Source organism: Larus michahellis, chromosome W (assembly GCF_964199755.1).
Source record: "Larus michahellis chromosome W, bLarMic1.1, whole genome shotgun sequence".
Taxonomy (NCBI): Eukaryota; Metazoa; Chordata; class Aves; order Charadriiformes; family Laridae; genus Larus; species Larus michahellis.
This window is the reverse complement of record NC_133929.1, coordinates 8,415,641-8,433,663: the sequence shown is the minus strand read 5'-3', so window position 1 is coordinate 8,433,663 and position 18,023 is coordinate 8,415,641. Positions and strand designations below refer to the sequence as shown.

The following is an 18,023-nucleotide window of genomic DNA, read 5'->3' as shown; positions in this document are numbered from 1 at the left end:
CCCTGTTGGTCGGTTTTGGGTCACCTGTCCTGTCTGCTCCTCCCTGCAGGTGGGACCCCTCTATGCTTTTCCGCTTCCGACCCTCTAACGGGGCACATATCAAAGTTAGCTGACCTTGGTTGTTATAGCAATAAGTATAAGCAAGAGCCTCTCTGCGTACCATTCATTGGCATGAACTATAAACATTGGTCTTATCACTCTGAGAATGAACAGTTTTCTGCACAATATGCTGTTAATTTCAGAGAGTTAGAAGAGGCCTAGCTAAGAAGTAAAATTACTGAACAGAAAGTTGGTTCTGTTTTACCTCAAACCAGGACAGCAGGGGAAATGATCCTTTCTACAGACAGGATTTCTTGTGACCTGGGAGATCTTTGCACATCAAAGGCCACTGATCATATGATTTTTCTTCAGTGGCCAAGGTCTGAGGAGGACCCTGTCTGTTCATCTGCTTTTGATCCCGATCTGTGCATTCCTGACTCCAGATCTGGAATCCAGTTCCCGCCCGTCGCTGAGTCCAGTCTGGGACTTCCACAGTGCCTGTCGGTGATGTCATCCTGGGAGCTTGATATGGTTTTGTATATACTGTCTCTATTTCATTATTTCCTTTTTATTTTATTATTAATATTTCATAAAAGTAGTTTAGTTTCTTCTAAACTCATAAATCTCTTTATCTCTCCTCCTCCTCTCCTTGGAGTGAGAGGTAGAGGAGAGCATCTGTTGTCCGTCATTGGGTGATTCAGCCTAAACTACAACAGGGAGCAACTGAAAGGGGATCGCAGCTGTTGCTCGTGTATGTTGGATGCTCTGTAATATCTGCCTCTGAAGCTTTTTCTGTCCTTTATAGTGCATCTTGCATTAGCGATTTATATACTGGTTGATAGCAAGCAGGTTTATTTACAAAGCACAGTGCTAGTGCTGGTGACAGACACTGCCTTGGGTCTTAGAAGTGGCTCAGCTGTGCTAGTGTGATACCTGCCCAGGTTAAATTACATTTCAGTGCATGGTCCAAGTCCAGGCACATTACAGGCAGCAGCAAGAACTAGCTCTACCTTATATCTGTCACTAAAGGATGTGGATTTCAGCTAAAGGTAATTTATTTTTTTCCTTGGATGAAGATCTGGAGTATATGTGTACAAGACTATGCTACTTATTTAAAGCCAGTAAATCACTGCTTATATCTGTAATGTTTTGGGGTTAAAAAGTTAAGGATTAAAAGCTTAAAAGCTGGGGTTAGTCAGAGATGAAGCGGGGAGACCATATACTTCCAGAGTCCAGACACATAACCTTGCTGTGCTCAGGTCTTAGCTGTTGTCCTTCAGAGCTACTAGATCCTGCACATCACCCTACTGGAAAGATGTTGCATCTTTGAGGAGCAACATACTTTTCTCTAAAAGACGGAGCATCTCAGCAGCCCATGTGAGGGAGCGTGAGGGTCAGGGAGCCACCAGGGAGCTGCTCTTCTCTCCTCCATTTGATTTATCCATATGCAAGAGGCAGTCATGGGATTGTGCTGAGGCTGAGGGCTGGGGCCATGCAGGATGTGGCTACTGCTGCAGCTGTGGCCTCTGCCTGCTCTGTCAGCTGCCCCGTTACTGCTGCAAGAGGGACTGCCTTTCCTTGCAGGCACATTCCTGGGCACCACTGCTGAAGCAGTCGAGGAGGATCTCAGTCTTGGAGAGCAGACTTATGATGATTTGCTGTGACCAAACAACAAAGTGATGGGCAAGGTGGCAACTTGCCCTATGCTCCAGTCAGTTGCTACACAATTATACATTCCTGCTCCTTCTGCTTTGCTTGCCAGAGTAGCCCTGGGACACTGTCACTTGAGAGCATAACAGGTTCTTCTTCCCCTCCCCTAAAGAACATTTCTTGCTTCCATGTAGCACCAGTTTCACCAAGGACCTGACCTCAGAAGATGCCAGGTCTCATCTGGCCCCCTCTTCTTCCTGTCAGGCAACCTCAGAGACAGTTTTCACTCATCAAATCCAGGCCTGAGGGCCAGATTTGCAGTTTCTAACAATGACTTTCAAAGGGGCAAGCCCCTGGCACCAAGTATCAGCCCTAAAGAGTTCAGAGGTCTTTTCCCTCAGTTTTCACTGCCCATAGCCAGGCCTGGTGATCCATCTCCAACTCCTTCACACAACCCTGTAGGGTACCAGAAAGACTGAAGAGAGCTAAAGGATCAAAGTGGTCAGAAGAAAACTTCACCACTCTGGGGCACAGAGTGGTCTGAGGGACTTGATTATAAGGAAGAATTTTTGTGTTGTAAATTTTTCCAGATTTCTCTGGAGAGTAATTAAACAAGGGTGTATGCATCAAAGTCACAGATCTTTGCCATCAGCAGGCCATTTGGCATCCATTTGGCCCCTCTGAGAGTTTTAATGGCTTGAGAATATATTTATTTCTCAGTACACTATAGCTATTGAAAGAAGTTCCTAATTCTTACCCAGTTTCATATTCAAAATTGCCCAAAGATTAAAGCTATAATTTTATATCTCTATCCCTGATGGCTACTCTGGTAAAAGACAGATTATTTGTTATTAAAATATCTTGAAAAACCAAGCTAGCACAGGGCAGATTTTTTTCCTCTCAGCTGAAAAGCTATTAGTATATTCCTCAGGAAACAGGTGATTAGTTTGTATTGGCAATGTAGTAACAGAATTCTCCCCTAAACCCTCTCATTAGGCAGAGGAAAATAGAGAAGTTCGCCCCAGAATTATGACGCTGTGACTATAAACGACTAAGAAGTCATTTGAACAGAGACATGACAGCAAATGGCATTACATTTTCATACTACAGCATTCCTGATGTGAGTAGCTGAGTTATGAGCATCGTTACAGGTATGAATAGCAACTTTTAGAAGTGTTTGTGCACCACCTGCAGTGAAAAAGAGGGCTGCTGAAAGATTCGGCATAGTCAACAATAGCAGCAGGGAACAGGAGAGTAAAGAAAGGGGGAGAAAAAAGCTAGTAGCATCATATATAATTTAGGTCTTCATTCATTTTTGGTACTATTTCAAAGTTGTTTAAACATCACTAATTCAGTAGCTGGATACAGGGATGGAACACACAAGTAATGGTGAGAAGTTTGGTTTCCTGTTGGTCTCACTTGTAGTCAGTTTCTGAGCAAACATACGCCTTCGAAAACTAGGCTTGCAAATTGGCATTCTGGAATTTGAACAAGAAGTCCAAAAAGTGAGTTTTGGTGTGGTTAATAAAAATTAGCAGCTGTAATGCTTTTTAACTGATGGGGATCAACACAAATTTTGTGGTAGACTTGTGTGTACATAAATCGCAATGGAGGTTTATGAGAACAATACAGTAGGAAACAAGCAGTATAGGTTATTCATTATCAAGATAAATATAACAAAGGAATTTAGTGGGTTTGTGTTGGAAGAAGAGAGAAAAGTGGCCATTACCACCTGGGAACCACTTTCTCCTACACAGAATCATAAAATCACAGAATGGTTCAGGTTGGAAGGGACCTTAAAGATCATCTAGTTCCAACCCCTCTGCCCTGGGCAGGGACACCTCCCACTAGACCAGGCGGCTCAAAGCCTCATCCAGCCTGGTCTTGAACACTTCCAAGGATGGGGCACTGTCGTGGTTTAGCCTCAGATGGCAACAAAGAACCACATGCCACTCACTCGGGCCTTCCCCATACAGGAAGAATCAGAAGAAAAAGGCAAGACTCTTGGGTTGAGACAAAGGCAGTTTAACAGAACAGCAAAGGGAACAAGAAAACAACAACAACACGGACAGAGGCATATACAAACACGATTACGGAACCACCACTCACCACTGCTCACCGACTGGACGGCGACTTCCTGACCCCCTCCCCTGGCAGCTCAGGATGGGCATGGCTCATATGGCATGGAATAACAGGGAAAATTAACCCTATCCCCGCCGGAACCAGGACATTATCCACCCCTTATTCCATACCATCTATGCCATGCCCAGATCTTACAGGTCCCAATGAATTGCCACCACTTTCCCCTGTCATATATATATACATATATATTCATGCAGATATAATGCCCTTAGTTTATGGGCCATCCCTCCAAAGTGTCCGGTGAGTTCTTTTAATCCATGGCTTTGGGCTCCATCTGTTAGAACAGTCTCTCAGGGCAGGTGAGATGCTGTGTGGTGCTGGCCTGTTGCATGCTGTATTTTTCGGAGCTTGTGACTGGTGCACCCGGTGTGGCTCATGCACACAGTTCATCGGCTGAAGATGTAGATCTTGAGGAAGTTGCTGGGTGCCAGCTGCTGAGATCAGTTCTGATCCCATCACTGCTGTGCCTTACTCGTAGTACAACTGATAGCGATTATAGTAATGAGGACACACAGTGACAGGGTTACTTAGCAATTAACAGCACACAATTTGATTCATTGGCTATTCTCACCCAAAACCAGATCCCCATGAGGTACACATCGGACTTCCCCATCCTTCTGCATCGCCCACCAAGTGCACCCAGGTCCTTGGGCAAAAGCAATCCCACGGATGGGTTTGCCTTTGCCTGAGGCAGGACTAACCCAGACTGTCTTCCCTAGCATATTCTTCATGTGCACTACGGGGACTTTATCCCCTCCTGCAGTACGTGGAAGTTCTGATTGGGCAGGGCCAGCTTGATTGTTAGATCCCCTGGTGTTAACTAGCCAGGTAGCTTTTGCTAAATGCGTATCCCAATGTTTTAAAGTCATTTGGCCCAGGTGTCTATGAGGCTGTTTCGGAAATGAGTCCCGTTGTCCGACCCAGTTCTCTCTGAGGTACCATGTCGCCACAGGACTTGCTTTTCAAGGCCCAGGATAGTGTTCCGGGCAGTGGCATGGGGCACAGCGTATGTTTCCAGCCATCCACTGGTTGCTTCCACCATTGTGAGCACATAGTGCTTGCCTTGATGAGTTTGTGGCAGTGTGATGTAATCAATCTGCCAGGCCTCCCCATAGTTATATTTCAGCCATCGTCCTCCATACCAAAGAGGCTTCAAATGCTTGGCTTGATTGATTGCAGCGCATGCCTCACATTCATGGATGCCCTGTGCAATAGTGTCCATGGTCAAGTCCACCCCTCGGTCACGAGCCCATCTATATGTCACATCTCTTCCTTGATGGCCTGAGGTGTCATGGGCCCATCAAGCTATGAATAGTTCACCCCTATGTTGCCAGTCCAGATCCACCTGAGCCACTTCAATCCTAGCAGCCCGATCCACCTGCTGGTTCTTGTGATATTCCTCCGTGGCCCAATTCTTCGGTACGTGGGCATCTACATGGCGTACTTTCACAACCAGATTCTCTATCCGGGCAGCAATATCTTGCCATAGTTCAGCAGCCCAGATGGGTTTGCCCCTGCGCTGCCAGTTGCCCTGCTTCCACTGCTGTAGCCACCTCCACAGAGCATTTGCCACCATCCATGAGTCAGTGTAGAGATAAAGTACTGGCCATTTTTATCGCTCGGCAATGTCCAAAGCCAGCTGAATGGCTGTCACCTCTGCAAACTGGCTCGATTCACCTTGTCCTTCACTGGCCTCTGCAACTTGTCGTGTAGGACTCCACACAGCAGCCTTCCACTTTCGATGCTTTCCCACAATCCGGCAGGACCCATCAGTGAACAGGGCATATTTCTTCTCATTTTCTGGCAGTTTATTATATGGTGGGGCCTCTTCTGCACACGTCACCTCCTCCTCTGGTGACATTCCAAAATCCTTGCCTTCTGGCCAGTCCATGACCACTTCCATAATTCCTGGGCGACTGGGGTTTCCCATTCGAGTTCGCTGTGTGATCAGTGCAATCCACTTACTCCACGTAGCATCAGTTGCATGATGTGTGGTGGGGACCCTTTCTTTGAACATCCAACCCAGCACCGGCAGTCGAGGTGCTAAGAGGAGCTGTGCTTCTGTACCAACCACTTCCAAAGCAGCTCGAACCCCTTCATATGCTGCCAATATCTCTCTTTCTGTTGGAGTGTAGCGGGCTTCGGATCCTCTGTATCCCCGACTCCAAAACCCCAAGGGTCGACCTCGGGTCTCCCCTGGTGCTTTCTGCCAGAGGCTCCAGGTAGGGCCATTCTCCCCGGCTGCGGTGTAGAGCACATTTTTAACATCTTGTCCTGCCCGGACTGGCCCCAGGGCCACTGCATGGACTATTTCCTGTTTGATTTGTTCAAAAGCTTGTCGTTGCTCAGGACCCCATTTAAAGTCATTCTTCTTCCATGATATAGAGGGCTTATAATTAGACTGTAATCTGGGATATGCATCCTCCAAAACCCCACGATGCCTAAGAAAGCTTGTGTTTCCTTTTTACTAGTTGGTGGAGACATAGCTGCTATTTTGTTGATCACATCCATTGGGATCTGACAGCATCCATCTTGCCATTTTATTCCTAAAAACTGGATCTCCTGCGCAGGTCCCTTGACCTTACTTTGTTTTATGGCAAAACCATCTTTCAGAAGGATTCGGACTATTTTATTCCCTTTCTCAAAAACTTCTTCTGCTGTGTTGCCCCACACAATGATGTCATCAATGTATTGCAGATGTTCTGGAGCTTCACCCTGTTCCAGTGCAGTCTGGACCAGTCCATGGCAAATGGTGGGGCTGTGTTTCCACCCCTGGGGCAGTCGATTCCAGGTGTACTGGACGCCCCTCCAAGTGAAAGCAAACTGTGGCCTGCACTCCGCTGCCAAAGGGATTGAGAAGAATGCATTCGCTATATCAATTGTGGCATACCACTTGGCTGCCTTGGACTCCAGTTCGTACTGGAGTTCTAGCATGTCCGGCACAGCAGCACTCAGCGGTGGCGTGACTTCATTGAGGCCACGATAGTCTACAGTTAGCCTCCACTCTCCATTAGATTTTCGCACCGGCCATATGGGACTGTTAAAGGGTGAGCGAGTCTTGCTGATCACTCCTTGAACCTCTAGTTGATGAATCAGCTTATGGATGGGAATCAGAGAGTCTCGGTTAGTGCGATATTGCCATCGATGCACTGTTGTGGTAGCAATCGGCACCTGCTGTTCTTCGACCCTCAACAGCCCCACAACAGAAGGGTCCTCCGAGAGACCAGGCAAGGTAGACAACTGTTTAACTTCCTCCGTCTCCAAGGCAGCTATGCCAAAGGCCCAACGGTACCCTTTTGGGTCCTTAAAATACCCTCTCCTGAGGTAATCTATACCAAGGATGCATGGAGCCTCTGGGCCAGTCACAATGGGATATTTTTGCCACTCATTCCCAGTTAGGCTCACTTCCGCCTCCAGTACAGTCAACTCTTGGGATCCCCCTGTCACCCCAGGAATACAAATGGGTTCTGCACCTCTATAGCTTGATGGTATTAGAGTGCACCCGTGTCCACTAGAGCCTTATACTCCTGTGAGTCTGATGTGCCAGGCCATCGAATCCACACCGTCCAATAAACCCGGTTGTCCCTTTCCTCCACCTGGCCGGAGGCAGGGCCCCTCTAATCCTGGTCATAGTATCCGTTACTCACTTCTTGCAGAAATGACTTGGAAGTTCCTTCAAGAGGATCAGAAGCGAGATCAGGCCTTCTGCTCTGTCTGGGGAACTGCCCCCTGGAAACCGGGGCGGCACTTTTCCTGGAGGGATCCCCTTTTGTGGTGGTCCTTCCTTGCAACTCCTGTACCCGTGTCCGCAGGGTCGAAGTAGGTTGTCCATCCCACTTCCTCATGTCCTCTCCGTGGTCACGCAGGTAGAACCACAGGGTGCCTCGTGGTGTGTACCCTCTGTACTCTCTCTCTCGAGTGGGGAAATGCCTGCTCCTAATAGCTGAGATGCTGGCCCGTACAGGTGGGGAGTAGGACATATTCTCTTCAAGTTGCTGGACCTTCCGTGACAGTTTCTCCACAGCTGAGACAAGGGGGGAAGAGAGACTTTCTTCATATCGCCAGAGCTGGCCAGCCACCTCATCCACCATTGGTCCCTCTTCACCTTTCCATTCCATTACTGCCAGTGAGTTGGCATATGATGATGGTGCACTCCGTACAAACTTCCGCCACATGGGCCTTGTGCATTGGACCTCATCAGGGTCTGTGGGTAAGTCTGCATTGTCCAAGTCATAATAAATCATCTCCCGCACGGCTAATTCTCTCAGGTACTGGATACCTCTTTCCATGGTAGTCCACTTGCTTGGTTGACATACAACATCTTCACTGAAGGGGTACCTCTCCCTCACGCCTGACAGGAGTCGTTTCCAGAGGCTGAGGGCTTGGCTCTTCTTCCCAATTGCCTTCTCAATGCCGCCTTCCCTAGACAGGGACCCCAGCTGCCTGGCTTCCCTACCCTCTAATTCCAGGCTACTGTCCCCGTTATCCCAGCACCGAAGCAGCCAGGTGACAATGTGCTCACCTGAAAGTCGGCTGAAATCTTTTTGCATATCCTGCAGCTCACTCAAGGATAGGGATCAAGTAATTATCTCTGGTTCTGCCTCTTCCTCCTGCTCTCGTGATGACCCTGGTTCATCGTCATACCTTACTAAGCGAACTGATTTCTTCACGTACTTCTTCTTCTGTATGGGGGCAACTGATACTGGCATGGGTTGGTTCCCTGGTTCAGCGCCAGTGGCTGCCACAGGGGTTGGAGTAGCCACAGTGGCTGCCACAGGGGTTGCAGTAGCCGCAGTGTCCGTCGCAGGGGTTGCAGCAGCCACAGTGGCTGTCGGTCTGGTCTCCATCTCTTTCCCCTGAGGGTGCTGCGTAACACTGAGCAGTGCCTGGTAGATACTGGCCAGGGCCCAGCACAATGCGGTGAGTTGTGCCTCTCTAGAATAGCCACAGCATTTTCCCTTCAGATATTCTACCACTTTATCAGGGTCCTGTAATTGTTCAGGGGTGAAGTCCCAGACCATTGGAGGCGAGAAGTTCTCTAGGTACCTGCCCATGTTCTCCCACATGCCGTGCCACCCCTGACTATCCAGCCTCGGAGCAGATCTCCGGGTGGTAGTCTTAAATAGCTGTTTAAGGTTAAACAAGACCTGGAACACATTCAGCAGACATAACAATAGGACCAGGCTGGTTTGAGCATCCCAAGGATATTCACAATTCTCAAAAGCTGTCATACCTGACCCGAAGGAGAAAAGGGAGGCAAAAGAGCTGGGGAAAGTGTCCCCCCCTGTTTCCCCCACAGGCTGGGTGTAATTATTAATAAATTCTGAGAGACGGTGCCCAAGGTACAGACAGGACAGCAATACCACATAAACGCCCCAAAGTAACTGTCTAAGAAGTGATGTTATCATCTCATAAACCGATATTGCACAGGACAACAAAATGATAATCCTCATCCCTCTCCCAGAAGTAACAAAAATCATCGGAAGGAGTACCTAAGCCATATAGGAATTCACATAACACAGCCATGAGAACAAACCAAGCAACATGGTGACCAGTGACTATTTGCCTAATACAATAAATGCATACAACACATTCGTTTTTTCAAGCTCTAGTTGAATTCTGTCGTTATCTCAACCCTTCGAGCCCCATGTTGGGCGCCAAAAAGGACTGTCGTGGTTTAGCCTCAGACAGCAACAAAGAACCACATGCCGCTCGCTCGGGCCTTCCCAATACAGGAAGAATCAGAAGAAAAAGGCAAGACTCTTGGGTTGAGACAAAGGCAGTTTAACAGAACAGCAAAGGGAACAAGCAAACAACAACAATAACATGGATAGAGGCATATACACACACGATTACGGAACCGCCGCTCCCCGCCGCTCACCGACCGGACCCCGGACGCCCCAGCCCGCTCCAAACAGCGACTTCCTGCCCCCTCCCCCGGCAGCTCAGGGTGGGCATGGCTCACATGGCATGGAATACCAGGAAAAATTAACCCTATCCCCGCCGGAACCAGGACAGGCACCCACAGCTTCTCTGGGCAACCTGTTCCAGTGCCTTACTACCCTCACAGTAAAGAATTTCTTCCTAATATCCAATCTAGATCTCCCCTCTTTCATTTTAAAACTGCTACCCCTCGTCCTATCACTACACTCCCTGATAAAGAGTCCCTCCTCATCCCTCCTATAGGCCCCCTTCAGGTACTGGAAGGCCGCTATAAGGTCTATATATGCTATAGGGCTATATTTGCTACAGGGTTCATCACTATGGGGCTGAACAACCCCAACTCTCTCAGCCTGTCCTCATAGGAGAGGTGCTCCAGCCCTCGGATCATCTTCATGGCCCTCCGCTGGACCCATTCCAACAGGTCCATGTCCTTCTTCTGCTGAGGACTCCAGAGCTGGATGCAGTACTCCAGGTGGGGTCTCATGAGAGCAGAGTAGAGGGGCAGAATCACCTCCTTTGACCTGTCGGCCATGCTTCTTTTGATGCAGCCCAGGATGCGGTTGGCTTTCTGGGCTGCAAGTGCGCATTGCCTGTTCATGTTGAGTTTCTCATCCACCAGCACCCCCAAGTTCTTCTCCTCAGGGCTGCTCTCAAGCCATTCTCTGCCCAACCTGTATTTGTGTCTGGGATTGTCATGACCCAGGTGCAGGACCTTGCACTTGGCCTGGTTGAACTTCATGAGGTTTGCAGGGGCCCACCTCTCAAGCCTGTCCAGGTCCCTCTGGATGGCATCCCTTCCCTCCAGCGTGTTGACCCCTCCACACAGCTTGGTGTCATCAGCAAACTTGCTGAGGGTGCACTCAATCCCACTGTCTGTGTCACCTACAAAGATGTTAAACAGCACTGGTCCCAGTACTGACCCCTGAGGAATGTCACTCGTCACTGGTTTCCACTTGGACATCAAGCCGTTGACAGCAACTCTTTGAGTGGGGCCATCCAGCCAGTTCCTTATCCACCAACTGGTCCAGCAGTGAAATCCATGTCTCTCCAATTTAGAGACCAGGATGTCATGCGGGTCAGTGTCAAACACTTTGCATAAGTCCAGGTAGATGATGTCGGTTGCTTTCCCCTTATCTACCAACGCTGTAACCCTGTCATAGAAGGCCACCAAATTTGTCAGGCATGACTTGCCCTTGGTGAAGCCATGTTGGCTGTCACCGATCACCTCATTTTCCTTGTGCCTTAGCAGAGATTCCAGGAGGATCTGCTCCATGATCTTGCCAGGCACAGAGGTGAGGCTGACTGACCTGTAGTTCCCTGGGTCTTCCTTTTTTCCCTTTTTGAAAATAGGGGTTATGTTTCCCCTTTTCCAGTCAGTGGGAACTTCACCAGACTGCCACGACTTTTCAAATATAATGGAAAGCGGCTTGGCAATTTCATCTGCCAGCTCCCTCAGGACCCATGGATGGATTTCATGAGGTCCCATGGACTTATGCACCTTCAGGTTCCTCAGATGGTCCCGAACCTGATCTTCTCCTACAGTGGGCAGTTCTTCATTCTAATAGCCCCTGGTTTTGCCTTCTGCAACTTGGGCGGTGTGGTTATAGCCCTTGCTGGTGAAGAACGAGGTGAAAAAGTCATTGAGTACCTCAGCCTTCTCCATATCCTGGGTGACCAGGTCTCCTGTCTCCTTCCGGACAGGGCCCACATCTTCCCTGGTCTTCCTTTTATCTCTGACATACTTGTAGAAGTTTTTCTTGTTGCCCTTGATGTCCCTGGCCAGATTTAATTATATCTGGGATTTAGCTTGCCTAATCTGGTTCCTGGCCGCTCGGACAGTTTCTCTGTATTCCTCCCAGTCTTCCTGTCCTTGCTTCCACCCTCTGTAGGCTTCCTTTTTGCTCTTGAGCTTGTCCAGGAGCTCCTTGTTCATCCATGCAGGCCTCCTGGCATTTTTGCCTGACTACTTCTTTCTTGGGATGCACCATTCCTGAGCTTGGAGGAGGTGATCCTTGCACGCACAGTGGCGCTTTCTTTCATGCAGGTTTGGGCTTGTGATAACTGTGTGGGGAGGAGAGCTCTCCTGGACATCTTGCCCTTAGCCAAACAGTCCGTGTTTCAGCAGCCTTGCTGTCCATGCCTCCTACAAGCCATTTCACCTTCCTTCCACTATCCCCTGCCTTTTGGTGGCAAACACCCCTGTGACTGAAGTCCTCCCCTCCCTTTAATACAGAAGGTGCAGGAACCAGGCATCTGTTTTCTGTTTAGCTGGATTGGGATGCCACCTACACTTGCAAGTGCAACTACCCCATCCCAGAGGACCAAGGAGGATGGACAGAGGCAGCTGTGACAGCAGCTCATCAGTCCATGTCAAGAGCCCACCAAGAACATGGGCAGCAAAGGGGCAGGCTCAGGGGTACTGATTGTCCAGAATTTAGCTTTGTCATGAGATCAAACAAGAGCAGGGCTGAGACCCTATACCTGCATCTGAACAATTCACCAAGAGGTCTGTCTGATAGTTGGCCAGTTGTGGTGACAGCTACCACTTCCTCCTCCTTCAAACTTAACGCCACTACACATGGATGCAAATTACACTCTGCATATCCCGTTCCTCCACCTGGTCTGCTGCTATTCCCTTCTGCTGCTTCCTGACAGCAGGGCATGGTGGAATAACAGCTTGTGGTGACAGACGAGGCATTCCAACTATACTTTGTTAAGTATAGTAAATGACATTGTGAACAGGCTGTCATCATTTGTTCATACGGCTTTACTGATACAGGCCATCTATGTGTGAAACTCTCCCTGGATTTGGGTTACTATGCAATATTCGGTACAGCAGCAGTTAAAGGTGCAGTATTGGCATTCAATTGCCTGTAATCAGTCGTAAGCCGCCACTGTCCGGCTTTTTTACGGGTTTTCCTTTTTTCCCTTTTTGAAAATGGGGGTTACATTTCCCCTTTTCCAGTCAGTGGGAACTTCACCGAACTGCCATGACTTCTCAAACATGATGGCTTGGCAATTTCATCTGCCAGTTCCCTCAGGACCCACAGATGTATCTCATCAGGTCCCATGGACTTGTGCACCTTTAGGTTCCGCAGATGGTCTTGAACCTGGTCTTCTCCTACAGTGGGCGGTTCCTCATTCTCATAGACCCTGCCTTTGCCTTCTGCAACTTGGGTGGTGTTACTTGCCGGTGAAGGCAGTGGCAAAAAGGTCATTGAGTACCTCAGCCTTGTCCGTGTCCTGGGTGACCAGGTCTCCTGATTCCTTCCAAAGAGGGCCTACAGTTTCCCTAGTCTTTCTTTTGTCACCAACGTGCCTATAGAAGCTTTTCTTGTTGCCCTTGATGTCCCTGGCCAGATTTAATTCTATCTGGGATTTAGCTTTCCTAACCTGATCCCTGGCTGCTCAGACAGTTTCTTTGTATTATTCCCAGGCTACCTGTCCTTGCTTCCACCCTCTGTAGGCTTCCTTTTTGCTTTTGAGCTTGTCCAGGAGCTCCTTGTTCATCCATGCAGGCCTCCCGACTTGACGACTTCTTTGTTGGGATGCATCACTCCTGAGCTTGAGGGAGGTAATCCTTGAATATTATCCAGCTTTCTTGGGCCCCTCTTCCCTCCAGGGCTTTATCCCACAGTACTCTACCAAGAAGATCCCTGAAGAGGCCGAAGTCTGCTCTCCTGAAGTCCAGGGTAGCGAGCTTACTGTGTGCCTTCCTTGCCGCCATAAGGATCTTGAACTCTATCATCTCATGGTCACTGCAGCCAAGGCTGCCCATGAGCTTCACATTCCCCACCAGCCCCTCCTTGTTGGTGAGAACAAGGTCCAGCATGTCTTCTCTCCTCATTGGCTCCTCTATCACTTGGAGAAGGAAGTTATCAACGCATTCCAGGAACTTCCTGGATTGCTTGTGCCCTGCTGTATTGTCCCTCGAACAGATATCGGGGTGGTTGAAGTCCCCCATGAGGACCAGGGCTTGTGAACGTGAGGCTGCTCCTATCTGTCTATGGAGGGCCTCTTCTGCTCTGTCGTCCTGGTCAGGTGGCCTGTAGCAGACCCCCACTGTAACATCACCTGTTCTTGCCCTCCCTTTAATCCTGACCCATAAACTCTCAGTCAGCTCCTCATCCATCCCCAGGCGGAGCTCCATGATTCTAAGAGGAACCTAGGAACTGTGAATCTTATCAAAACCTTCCCATTAACAATAACTGTAACGGGATTTCATTTCTGATATCTGTCTTAACCAGAGCTGAGCCAAAGAGCAGATAGTATGGTTGGGGTTTTTTTCCCTAAAAAAAAAAAAGTAATATGTGGGTAAATTTATTTGACTTAAGTTTGGTGATATGTAAAATACACTTGTGGAAAAAATTATGCAAGATTAATTATGTTATGTTCATTGGTTTTCTGTGGACTTTATGCTTTTATTAAAACACATTTTTAATAAGAAATTAATGGAATTTAGAAGGATATTCAAATTTAAGTACTTGAAAGTGATTCTCATCACGAGCAGGAACTTTCTTCAACTGTGTTTTTAACACAATACTTCATGGAAAATCAAACAAAACATCTTTTAAATATGATACCTTTGCTTTGATCAGTGGTTTAAAAGCAATCAGAAACAAACAAAGAAGAAAAAGGAAATCCCCCAAACTCTACTAACAGAGTATCATATTGCCTTTTCCTCTGTTGTATGTTTATTCACGATTGCCATGAAATGCTCAGTTTTAAGTACAAATGAGTTAGGTGAAAGCTACCAATGGTGTGCAAGCCTTATGTGCAAATGCAGCACCATTTTCCATCATGTGAGGAGGGGAACATGAGTTGCTGTCGCACTATTATAATTTTGGAGGCTGTAACCAGTAAGATATAGCATAAAGTTTTAACTGTCTTACCTTCTCAGTCCTCCAAACATCCTTTTGTCTTTTCCAACTTATGCTACTTAATATTTATCACTTAGGCAAAATTGCTTCTCTATACATCGACTGTCAAAAGTTTTAGCAGTTTACTGTGTATGTATAAATATTGCTAATGAATGTATATAATCTGTTATATATTTAACTGTTAAGAATAACATTACATTAGTCAGTTTATATAAACAAATTATTTTCTGTAGTCCTAATAGTGAATTTTGCAAAGCATCAAGTTACCAAACGTATTTCTGAAATTAAAAATAAACTAAGAAGAGTAGATATGTTCGTATCTTCAGTGCTGAACAACCCAGCAGGCAAGTAAAAACACAGAGTACATTCATCATTGTGTGAAAACCACTGGACTAAAAAAATCTATGACAACAGGGGCTCTGAACTATTGTATACATATGAAATATTTTTATAAAACATACAGTAGATGAAACTGGAGTTTCTGTTCTAGGAAGAATGGACCCTTTGCTGCTGCAACTGGCTGTATCAAATGTACCTGACATGGGCTTTCAGCCAGTAGATAAATCCATAGCAGCAGGAAGAGATGTCAAAAATAGCATCCTGTTATGAATAAGATGCATTTAAGAGAACATGTGCATACTGACGGATTTTGTTTTATATGGACTTTTTATATGTGCTGCATATCTTTGTGATCAAAGAATGTGGATTTTTTTTTCCTCATCCATGCCTGCATACCGGTTTCTGTCGCACAGCTAGCATTAATCTTGGTACAGCCCTACGCTATAGCAGGGCACCATCCGCTAGCATCCGTTTGTGCTGAAGTGTCTTAGTGTTATTTCAGCACTGCAAACAGGGCACACGCTGTCTCTGCTGCTGCTCCTCAAGCTCCTTGGTTAAGGCGGAGGTGCGGGGAGAGCGTTAGGACCTGGCCGTCCCACCGGCGGGGCCCTTACTGCGCGCACATACGGCTCTGTGACAGGGAGGCCGGGCAGCGGGCCGGGCACGGCAGCACCTCCTTCCGCTTCCCTCCCTCCGCGCCGAGCCAGCCGGTCGCCTCAGCCCCAACTCGGGTCCAGGGGAGCCGCGCGGCCCCGGCGCCAACCCGGCCCGCGACAAGCGGCCTTTACCTCCCCGCCGTGTCCGCCGCCGTACCGTACCGTACCGTACCATACCGTCTCGTCTCGTCCCGTCCCGTCCCGTCCCACCAGCCGGCGCGGCGCTCTCACCGCTGCGGCACTGCGCAGGGGCGGCCAAGGGAGGCGCGCGGCCCGCCCAGCCCGCCGCCGCGGCTTGGACTCCGCGCTTCGCGTTCAGTCTTAAGACTTCTGCACCTCCTCTGCACCTCCTCTTCCCTGCCTGCCTCCCGCCGGGGCCGCGCGCGCGCTGCCCAGTCTTGCCGTGTGCTCGGGAGCTCCGGTAAAGGCAAAGAATTGGGATGTTACCCTGAGTTGGCAACTGATGTGCTACCCTGCAGCTTGGCAGGAGCATAACGAGTAGGTGTGAAAAATAGTGAAGGTATTGTTGGCTTTCGCCATAATAACAAGGCTATAAATATTTGACTTATAAGGATAACTAACCTTTAGTAAATTAGGAAACATGAGAAACCTCAAAGATAACAACTAACAGCAGCTATGAAGAAAAACATCATGAAGAAAAACATCCTGAAGAAAAACATCCGAGAGAAACAAAAGAGAACTTCTCCAAAAGACCCCACAAGTGATTAAGAGAAGGAAACAGATGCATAGGAGAAGGGAGCTGATGATAATCGATCCTACGAGAAGGAAACACATGCATGGGAAAAGAGAGCTGATCCTACCAGAAGGAAACAGATGCATGGGAAAAGGGAACTGAAGATCATCGATCCTCAGAAACAATTGTCAGAAGGAAACGCACAAATAGAAGAGAAAAGGGACTAATGACAATCAATCATCATAAACAATTACTCTGCCTAAAAGAGTGAATACGTATGCAATATTGAATGTATATAAGACGTGGGTGAAGTGTTAGCTGGTGTGCCTCTGACTTGAGTCATGCACCCAGCGCTGTGCTTTTGCTTTATTGACTTTGTCCCTATAATAAAATAAGTGCCATTTCTGTTTAAGGGATCTGGCTGTTTATTACAGTAGGGAATCCATCACAGGAGGACAACATGACCAGAGGCCAAACAGCCACAAAAGAAAATGAGACCCATAGATACTACTTTAAAAATACATCTAAATGACTTTTTTGAACATTTAGGATCAGAAATTATCCTAAGAAAGAATGGGTGGAGTCTCAGGAGGGATCCTGTGAAAGAAATGCCAGGGAGGAGCCAGCACAGAAGTAGCCTCAGCCAATTCATGGGCCAGCAGAGCACCTCATCTCGTGAAGAACTGACTCAATGTGCCGTTCCCTGCCCTTCTGTTGTAAATGTCTTACAGCCCCTACTCCTCAGCCTCCCTCTGCTCACCCTCAGTGTATCCTCCCTTTTCTAACCAAGGATGATGGTAGACTTAATGTTGAAAGAAAAGGGTTAACAGTCACAAAAACTCTAGGTTTCACTCCAGTGGGGATGGCCCCAGGGACAAGAGCTTGGCCCCAGGTCATCAGACCTTGATAGCACCAAACTGCTCTCAAACAAAGACAATAGGAGTCTTGGGGATAAGAGAATGGTAAATTTCTGCTTTCATGACTGACTCATCGTTCACTGTGTTTTTTTCTTTGTTATTATTTGGTATATAAAACCTGGCTAATTTCTTAAAAGGTGTGCTAGCTTTGTGGAGTTACCACCTAGCACCAATCTCTGTGCAGACATACAATAAACAAATATCTTGACTCTGTATGTGGATTAGCTTATTGCACACCTAGTGAAGAATCCAGATTTGGGACAACAGACTTGCCTTGTCTTAATATGCTTAGGTCAAGCCTGGTTGCTACTGCAGACAATATACTTTGGCCAAACCTCAACTGTTGGGCTGTGAGACTAAAAAGTCTGCGTACGTGATCAGACTACAATTTATAGCAACTTGAGTATTGCACTGACATCTGTTCATCTTCAACCTTTTCCCCCTGCAGGCCATCACTTTCTTCTCCCTCCCCAGCTCTTATTTTTCCTTTAAATCATCAGGTTGTTTTATTTAGCTATGTTGTGGCCTGGGCTGGACCAGACACTAAAATGAATGACAGATACCCTCCCCCATCTCTCCCTCCAGGGAGAGGAGGAAGAGAGAGAAAGACCCATGTTCAAAAGAAAAACCAAACTACTTTAAAGAAGATATTAATAAAATACTAAAAAGAAAATAATTAAATATATACAATAAATAGAAAACCATATTGAGCTCCCAGGATGATGATCACTTCACTGTCAGGTACTGGGAAAGTCCCAGATTG

At 47.5% G+C, this 18,023-nt stretch overlaps 1 non-coding gene across 1 annotated transcript; it reads right to left on the bottom strand.

Moving 5' to 3' along the window:
* Positions 1 to 14,551: 14,551 nt before the first annotated feature.
* On the bottom strand, positions 14,552 to 14,681 carry LOC141735694 (small nucleolar RNA SNORA47). The gene has a single exon (XR_012584819.1). It is a non-coding gene; the product is annotated as a small nucleolar RNA SNORA47 (small nucleolar RNA).
* Positions 14,682 to 18,023: the final 3,342 nt, after the last annotated feature.